Raw genomic sequence first — 8776 nt, 5'->3', positions numbered from 1 at the left:
TGATTCAGATGCCAGTTCTTTTCTACTGACTGCAGGTACCTAGACTGAGGCAGTGTGCCTCTAAGCTCTAGAATGTCTCTCATTCAGAAATATTTGCCCTTCCACATGCGAGCTTCCTCCTGTGCCTGTCATCCCAGTTTAGTGTAGCACCAGTGTTCCAAACTCCCTTTCAGAATGCCCATTATTACAGCATTTGTCATGCTGCTTTGTAAGCCTAGTTTTTTGATGTTTCTCTTTCCTAGTTTTCCATCACTCTGAGTTCTTTGAGAACAGAGATTGTCTTCATTTTTTTCTGTGTCTCAGCATCTAACTTATTGCCAGACTTAGTATAGAATTGATTTTGGATGTTCCTCTTACTAGAATATTACTAGATGGTTTTCTTGGGATGCTCCCAACTCCCAGTCCTTTTCTCGTTCAAATTATTTTACCATGCGCAATATCTACCACTTCACCCACCTCACTCCAGTCCTTCTTGCATGAATTACTAAGAACTCCAGCCCATTAGCTCTTTCCTTTCTGCAGGCCCTTACTGCACTTACAGTCTGCATTGCAGAATTTCATAATTCTGCAATTATGTATGCATGACCTTTTCAATTAGATTATACGGTTTTGAGGCTTTGACCTCAAAAACACAGTCTTATCCTTAGGGTTTTTTTTTTTTTTCAATTACTCATAATTTATTGCAGTTTTAGGCATATGGCAAATGTTCATAAATATTGTCTTACTTGATTTTACAGATGATCCTCCTTCCTAAGGGAAGTCCTGTAGACTAGTACAAGAAGATATATGATTCCATTCGGTCTGAATATGCATTTTCTAGGACTAGCCTCTACTCTTCCCTCACATAATTTATTTCTATCATTTCATGAACCCTGTAAATCTTACATATTCCATATTCATATGCTATATCTCTTTGCCCTTTTATCTTCCTTGATGTTTGTATGCCTTATATTGATAATTCACTTTTAATTATTTTTGGACAGTACAGTAACCATATATACAATGGCAGCACATCGCCGTTCAAATAATAGTAATAATGATAATGATTTCTAATAGCTAGCATTGCTAAGGAATTATTTTCAATGTGCCAGGCATTGTGCTAAATGCTTACCATGTAAGGTGGATATTCCTGCCTTTACAGACAAAGAAATTGAGGTTCATGGAAATTAAGTAACTTTCCAAGTCACATAGTCAACTAGTGGCAGAACTGGAAATCAACAGCAGGTCTGTCTGGCCCAGAGTATATTTAATCTCTGTGTGGCTAACCTGCAAATAAAATGTTGGGATGAATCCTAGTTTCTCTGCTTCCTCTCATTGACCTCTTGTCTGAATCTTTCTCATAGCCTCCCTGTGACTCTGTCTCTGATGTATTCTTTTCCTGTAGCAGAACAGTGAAGCATAGTCTCAGAAGGTAGAGAGAATGTGGAGGTAGATGTCTGAGAATTAATTAAGTAAGGATTTCTCTGGCTGGGTTGGTTTAGATAATGTGGGAGAAAAACCTCAGCCAATTCATCCTACAGAGCTGAACTAGCAGAAAGGTGGGTGGCACCAAATTTGGGCATATAAAGAAGTAACAACAAGAAACTGCTTGCATCACCAAGTCCAAAGAGTAAAATGTTGGTAGTACTTATGGAAATGAAGAAAGAATTGGAGTCTGTAAAATAAATTGAACACGGAGGTCCAAATTTCAAGACTACTGGACAAGACAGAGTTATCACAGGGTCTAAAGATCCCAAATTGTGTGATTTGCATTAGGCTTAGGGATTCTATCTGTTTACCTTTCCCTGCAAGAGCTTCATTTTCCCAAATGTTCAGCCATTCATTACCTCTTGAACTATTTACAACCCTTCCTAATTCCTCCTTTCACTGCCTGGCTCTAGGTTTCCATCTTCTTAAAGCCAGTGGCCTGGAGATGAACACACATGCATAGCTTGTCTCCACATGATTAGCCAGGACTTTGACTTCGGTCACTCTGCTGTATGTAATCTCCTTACCTTTCCAGATCTACCTTCCATCCTTTTTTTTTTTTTAAGAAAGAATTTTTAAAGATTTATTTTATTTATTTATTCACACAAGAACTGGGGTATAGGCCAGAGGTGGTAGTGGTGAGAGGATTCACCAGAGTGGGGAGAAAAACAGGCAGATCTACTGAAATACTCTGCTGAGGGGAATAATGGGCGAGACAGGAGAGGTCTGCTGCGCTATGTGGTTTAGCTCCCTGGCCGGGGATTGAACTTGAGCTGCAGTGGCTGCCAATAGCTTCATAGTACTGAGACTTAACCCCTTGCGCCATTAGGGAGATCCTCCTCTCTATCCTTTTTAACCTTTCTGTGTTCTAGGAGGTTAACCTCTGGGCAGTGTCACACAGCCTCCCTTCCTTCCCAGCTTTCCCTTAGAATAAGCCAATGGAAGGTGCTGGTAGAGTTGTGGACCATGTGAGTTCTTCTCCCTAAAACAATGGCTCCCGTGGCAACAGTAGCCCTCTCCTTTGCCTGCAGCTCTCACCAAGTTCCAGTAACTGTCCCCTCAGGTTTAAGATTGTTATGAATCCCTGAGTTCTTCCCCATCCCTTGTTGATTTGTTAACCCTGCCCACAACTTTGTACATCATCCCTTCATTAAACCAGGCCCATTTAGCTATAAGTGTACCTTCTGTTTCCTTTAGATCTTGCCTGTATTTTCCACTTTGTAATTTCTTTTAAAGCTATTCCTGATTCTGTTTATGATCAGCATAAGTCACCTTAGTCCAGACTTTCAATATAATATACCAGGGACTGTGGCAATTCTCCCCACCCCCAATCTTTTGCAGGTCTCTTAATTAATTTAGTGTCTCCTTTCACTTAATTCTACTGCCAGATTGATATAAGTAGTTCTTTAGATAGATTCTTTGCTTCCTCAAACACTTTCAATAGTAGCTCCCAATTGCCTATTGAAGAAAATAACAAACTATTTAAGCTTGACATTCAATCCTCCATTACTTGGCCTTTCAACCTGTTCACCTGCAAAGCCCTCTCTTCCAGGTTTTTGAACCATCCCTTCAATATGCCTGGTACTTTATTTCTACAAAACCTTTTCTCATGCTCTACCACCTATAAAGACTCCTCATTCTCTTCATTGGTGAAATTCCAATTATCCTTCAGTTTTTGAGCTCAAGCCTCAACTTTTCTGTAAAGTTCTTTCTAGACATTAGCTAGTAGAAATGGTCTCTCCTTCCCCAAAACAGTGGTCTTTATTGTCTGTTCTATTTTTTTTTAACAGCTAATCATGCCATGCCTATGAAATATGCTACCTAAGTCTCCCGGTTACACTGTGTGTAGCTATGGGAACCTGAGGCAAGTTTCTTCCCTTCCTCTTTCTTTCTTTTTTTTTAGATTTATTTATTTATTTATTTATTTATTTATTTATTTATTTATTTATTTATTTATACAAGGAGTGGGGTACAGGCCAGATGCGTGGGAGGGTGAGAGGATTCACCAGAGACAGAGCGGGGAGCAGAACAGGCAGACTGACGAAATACACTGCTGAGGGGAGCAGCGAGCGCAACGGGAGGGGTCTGCTGCACCATGTGGGATTCTCACCAGCTGGCCGCAGGGATCAAACCTGTGCTGCAGAGGCTGCGGACAGCTTCACAGCGCTGCGCTCAGCCGCCCGTGCCACCAGGGGAGGCCCTTGCCTCCCTCTTTTCTTCCCTCCTTCCTCCTGCTCCATTTATTGACCATCAGCCATGCTGGGCACTGTGCTGAGAGCTGAGTTGTACTGGTGACCAAACTGACATGAATTCTATTCATAGGGCACTTAAAGTCTAGTGAGCAAGATAGCCACTAGTCAGATAAATTGACAAGTAACTCAAGACCGCAGTGGGGAAGAGCTGTGGAAGAGGGGCATGTGGTACAGTTATTGCTTGTAACCTGGTTTGGAGTGAGATGGGTGGAGACGAGGTGAGACAGAGCCGAGGCTGACAAGCAGTAGGGAGAGTTCCATGGAAGGAGCAGCAGATACAAAGCCCAGTGTGACTGCCCATCCCTTGACAGCTTGTGTCATGGCTTCAGTTTGTTACTTGAACGGTGCTTTCCATGTATTGGAACTTACTAAGTATTTGCTGATTTTTCTAGAATCTTAGGTCAAATGTGTTTTAATACCATCCCTTGTATAGTACCTGTCATTGTGAAATGTTTTCTGCAGTGATTGTTCTCTTTGGAATCTGTTGTTAATGTTATCATTTTATATCTGGTCTTTAGTGTATGCTACTTGTTATTTTGTTTCTTCAGAAGTTGGCTAGTTTCTTCAAACTTGACGGGACTATATATTCCATTCTATGTCTTATGATTTATCCCAAACCAGGGTTTCCTAAATATTGTGTGTATTGCTGATAAGAGATCCAGTTTTCTTTCCTCCTTCCTTGGCCCTTCCCTCTTGGGGAATAGGAGTCAATGATGTGGGATCTGTTGTTTCTTATCACAGAGATTTAAGAGCTGGATGTTGACCCAGGCTAGCAAGAGGTAAAAGCAGAAGAGAAATCTACCTAGAGAGCTGGGGCTGGAAGTGCCCACAACTAAATGAGCAGGATCCTTGAACCTTGAGGAAGTTGCGTGTATGACACTGGACATAAGAAATGCTTGAGAGGCCTCCCCTGGTGGCGCAGCAGTTGAGTGCTGGGCTGCAAAGCTGCCCACAGCCTCTGCAGCGCTGGTTCAATCCCCGGCCACTGGCGAGGGTCCCACATGGCGTGCAGACCTCTCCTGCCGCGCCCGCTGCTCCCCTCAGCAGTGTATTTCGTCAGTCTGCCTGTTCTATTCCCCGCTCTGGCTCTGGTGAATTCTCTCACCCTCCCGCGCTTCTGACTGTACCCAGTGCTTGTGTAAAAAAATAAATAAATAAATCTTTAAAAAAAAAAAGAAAAAGAAAAAAAATGTTTGAGAGATAAGTGGAGCCCATTTTCAGATTTCTGGGTCTTACCTTTTATTTGTAATCTTCTAAAAGCTGTATTTGAGAGGTACTTGCTAAAGGGTCTGCAAGCTAACGAGGGGACATGTGGGAAAGGAGTGGAGGGACTGAGTGACAGCCACAAAGGGAAGAGGCCTGGCCAGGTGTCACCCGCGCAGTCTAATGGTCCTTCTATACGTACGTCACTATGAGCTCAGACTTCAATTATGATTTCTAAAAGAAGCTAGAGTGAAGAAAAGAGTTTCATCCATTTTATTTAGTAGCTTGTTCTGAACAGACAAAAATAAAATAAAATAAAATAAAATAAACCAAAAAAACTCACATTTTTCCCCCTAGGTAAATTTGACCTGTTTTATAGTCTTTAATGCAATGAGGGGAAAAGCCATCCCTTGATACTTCTGCTTCCATAGAGCTGGCCATTAGGGAGCCTGCAGGCCATGCTAACTTCACAGCAAAGGGAGTGGGTTATTTTATAAATGAACTAGATTAACTTGCAGGGATAAAGTACCAGCATGGTGGCCTTGGGGAGGGGCATGCCCCTGGCTTGTAGCAATAGTGCAACTAGCTTCCTCTGCTGAGGCCTCAGATGGAAACCACTGGACATTCTTATTAGCAGACAGAAGGAAAGATAATGAGTGAAGCCCAGAGGAGGACTCCCCACCCCTAAGCCACCGAGGCCTTGAGGCCTCATTCCTCATTTTCATAGCGCTGTCAAAACTGAAGCACCACGCCCTCCCCCTGCACTAATGCCAGAGTCAGCACTCCTCCAGCCTGGAGGGCATTCTCTTCAGGCTGCTTGCTGCCACACAGAAGGCTGGGCTTCTGCATTGGAATCATCTTAGGCCCAACAGCTCTTTAATCCTGTCTGGATTCTAGGATTGGGGCTTCCCCGTAATGCCTCCCAAACAGCGGAGTCTCGGCTACTTAGTTTAACAGCCGTCACCTCTAGGAGCTGGCGTGCAGTTGCTCTGTTCCTGCTGAAGCAGGGCAAATACCATGGACTTCAAGAAAAGGAAGCAGAAGGGTGCTTTATTTTAAAACAAAAAGTGCTATAGTGACAGGGCACTGCTGGGGATGGGAGCACAGAGAATAAGTAGGTTCTAGAGTTCATGGGTAGCATATCTCCCCTCCTCATGTTTCTCCTGTCTCCCCTCTTTCTCATCTGTTAGCAGAAGCTTCATGAACACCTCTCTATTTCTGAAAAGCAGCTTCCACCACCACCACACCCTTCCCGTTATCAAACCTGGAAGTCTTCCTCAGGTATCTCGTGCCCACATTGAGACCAGGATCACTGGTTGCGTGTCTGAGAATCAGGCGGGTCTGACCTTAAAACCAGAGTAAGACACCTACCTCCATTACTGGGGTCTCAGAATTCTTCCCTCCTGTACATTCAATATGTTTGGTCCTATATACATTTTATATATATATATATATATCTACACATATATATATTATCTGTTTCTTTCTCCTTCTTAGATAAACCTTTCATCTGTATCATATCCTAATTCCCGAGCCTCCACCTACCTCCTGTCTGCAGCCCAGGAAACACCCAGGCTTTCATCAGTTCCACCCAGCCCCTCAGCAAGGCCTGTCTCATGGTCATACCCTGAGTATCCTCCCCCTCAGTTGTTCTGCCCTCATCTGAAGTCCCCTCTTGCCCTGTGCCCAGCACCTTCCTGGCATTCTGCATCTTGGTTGGTGTGGCCAGGCGCCCACTGCTCATCGGACCCAGCTGCTGCTGATGCTCATCTGATCGCCTGCAAGGGTTTTGCTCAGAGGAGATGAGGCTGTAGTCTGAAGAGCCATTTAGGGTTGAGGGCGGAGGGCATTGTTCTCTGGGAGAGCTCCTGGGAGAATATTAAAAGGATTATATGATTTAAAGTGCAATTAGAGCAAAGTCTGGGATCCTGGAGGAAAATCAAAAAGGGTAAGTCAGAAAATGTCCTCATTTTCTTATCCAAGAATCTGAGTCAGGGGGCTTAGAACAGACAGCAGGGAGTGGAAGGGGAGTAATTCCTCAGGAGGGAAGCTGCTGTGTGCAGACAAACTAGATGAAGGTAACTTTGCTGATGGATAAGACACACTCACATTCACATATACACACTCCGCAGTACCCTTGCCCTCACACAGAGAGAGAAATCAAGCAAGTGTAATGTTGAGCCAAATGGAGAGCCCAGGATCTGGCTCTGCTCTCTGTTCTATTCTGTTCTGTTCTGTTCTGGGTCTTCAAGTGTTTCTGGTTCCAGTTTTCTTGAGAGCTATGGAATAATGGTGAGCGTTATAAGAAGTGGAGAATGAAGCGTCTTCATTTTCAAGGTGCAGTGAGTTGAATTCAAGGAGCTTGTGCAGCTGTAGTAAGGGGTGACCTTGGGTCCAGCCTCACACTTCTGTCAATTTCTCTGCAGAATATGTACACACGTCTATGTACATATTCTAAGTATGGAGCTTCTAACAGGTGACCGAGTCCCACTTAATTCATACCCCTCTACATGACTTTGAGGGGTACCAGGAGCTCCTTGGTGCCTAAATGAGACTAGAAAGCTCTGTTGAGATTTGGGGCTTTACAGAAAGTTCCGGTGCCTGTATGCCCTTCCTTTCCCTACCAGTCCCTCCAGGGAACAAGGAACAACTCAAGTCAAATCTTAAATTACACCTTTTAACTGGCCTGAAATGGCAGAAGAGAGGAGAGCGAGACTGACAGTCACGTATCCCTGTCTGGGAGCGCTGAGGGACACTAGCCATTGGATCAGGAGGTCCCTTTCCTCCCATCATTGCATAATGCAGCGGCTTGGCACGATGCGGAGGTGCTGGGAGGAGCAGCAGGGAGATTAGCGTCTGCCAGCCACAGAGTTCTGTCTGCCCAAACCTGAACAAAGCATCCCCAATCCCCAGAGGCTCTGCAGAGCCGTCTGGGAGTCTGGGAATTCACTCATCCCACTCGGTGGGGCTGGCATTCCTGTCCTGGAGAATCTGTGCCCTGCCTGTGAGTCTAGTCTTAGTTGTGCATCGGTGTTAAGGGAGGGAGGCCCTTGCAAAGGGTTGGGGTTAAGGGAAGGCAGGGCTGGGCTGGGCAGGAAAGGAGGCGAGAAGCTAGGCACAGTGGAGCATCAATTTCAGATATTTCCATGGACCAGGGCACTGAACTGCTTCAGGGGAACATATTCACAAAGGGCCACGCCATTCACAGGACACGGGAGAGCCGCTCCTCCCAGGGTCGCCTGGAAAACAGGCGAGGTGAGGGACAGCAGCCCTGCCTTAGTCTCTCCCCCGCAGAGCTCAGAGGCCAGGAAGGATGCAGATGTGGGGCTATGATTTTTATTTCCTGGGTCCACCCCAGTTCTCTGGGAGCAGACATCTGCAAGAGAGCAAGTATCCTAGGAGAAGGCCCACTTGAGAAAGGAGAAAAGGAAAATACTCCTGACCGAGGTCCTAAGTTCCAGTCCCAGATTCCCGATGCTGACAACAACAAGCGACACCAGGAAAAAACCTGCTGCTTTCCACAGGGACTGGCAGACACCCCAGGATAAATTGATTCCAGATTCCTATATTTCTGAGGGCACAGATCCCAAAGGGCCCATAAGAGAGGGTCTCGCCTGAGAGAACTTGCTAGCCGGGGAGTTAGAGAGGGAGGGCTCCAGCCTCGAGTCACCGAACTTTCTGGCGGCGGCGGGCGGTGGGGGGAGGCTGTCTGTCCAACCACATGGTCCTCCTAATGTACGTCTCCAAGCATGGCTGAGGCCTGGTGAGCCACTGCAGCCTAATCTTCCCTCTCTTCCCCCACCCTGGCCTAAGGGAGGTGTGTGTATATCGGGGTGGAAGTGGTGATAGGGCAC

Source organism: Talpa occidentalis, unplaced genomic scaffold, assembly GCF_014898055.3.
Source record: "Talpa occidentalis isolate TD23 unplaced genomic scaffold, MPIMG_talOcc4v2.1 talOcc4.12, whole genome shotgun sequence".
Lineage (NCBI taxonomy): Eukaryota > Metazoa > Chordata > Mammalia > Eulipotyphla > Talpidae > Talpa > Talpa occidentalis.
This window is presented reverse-complemented; position numbering follows the sequence as displayed.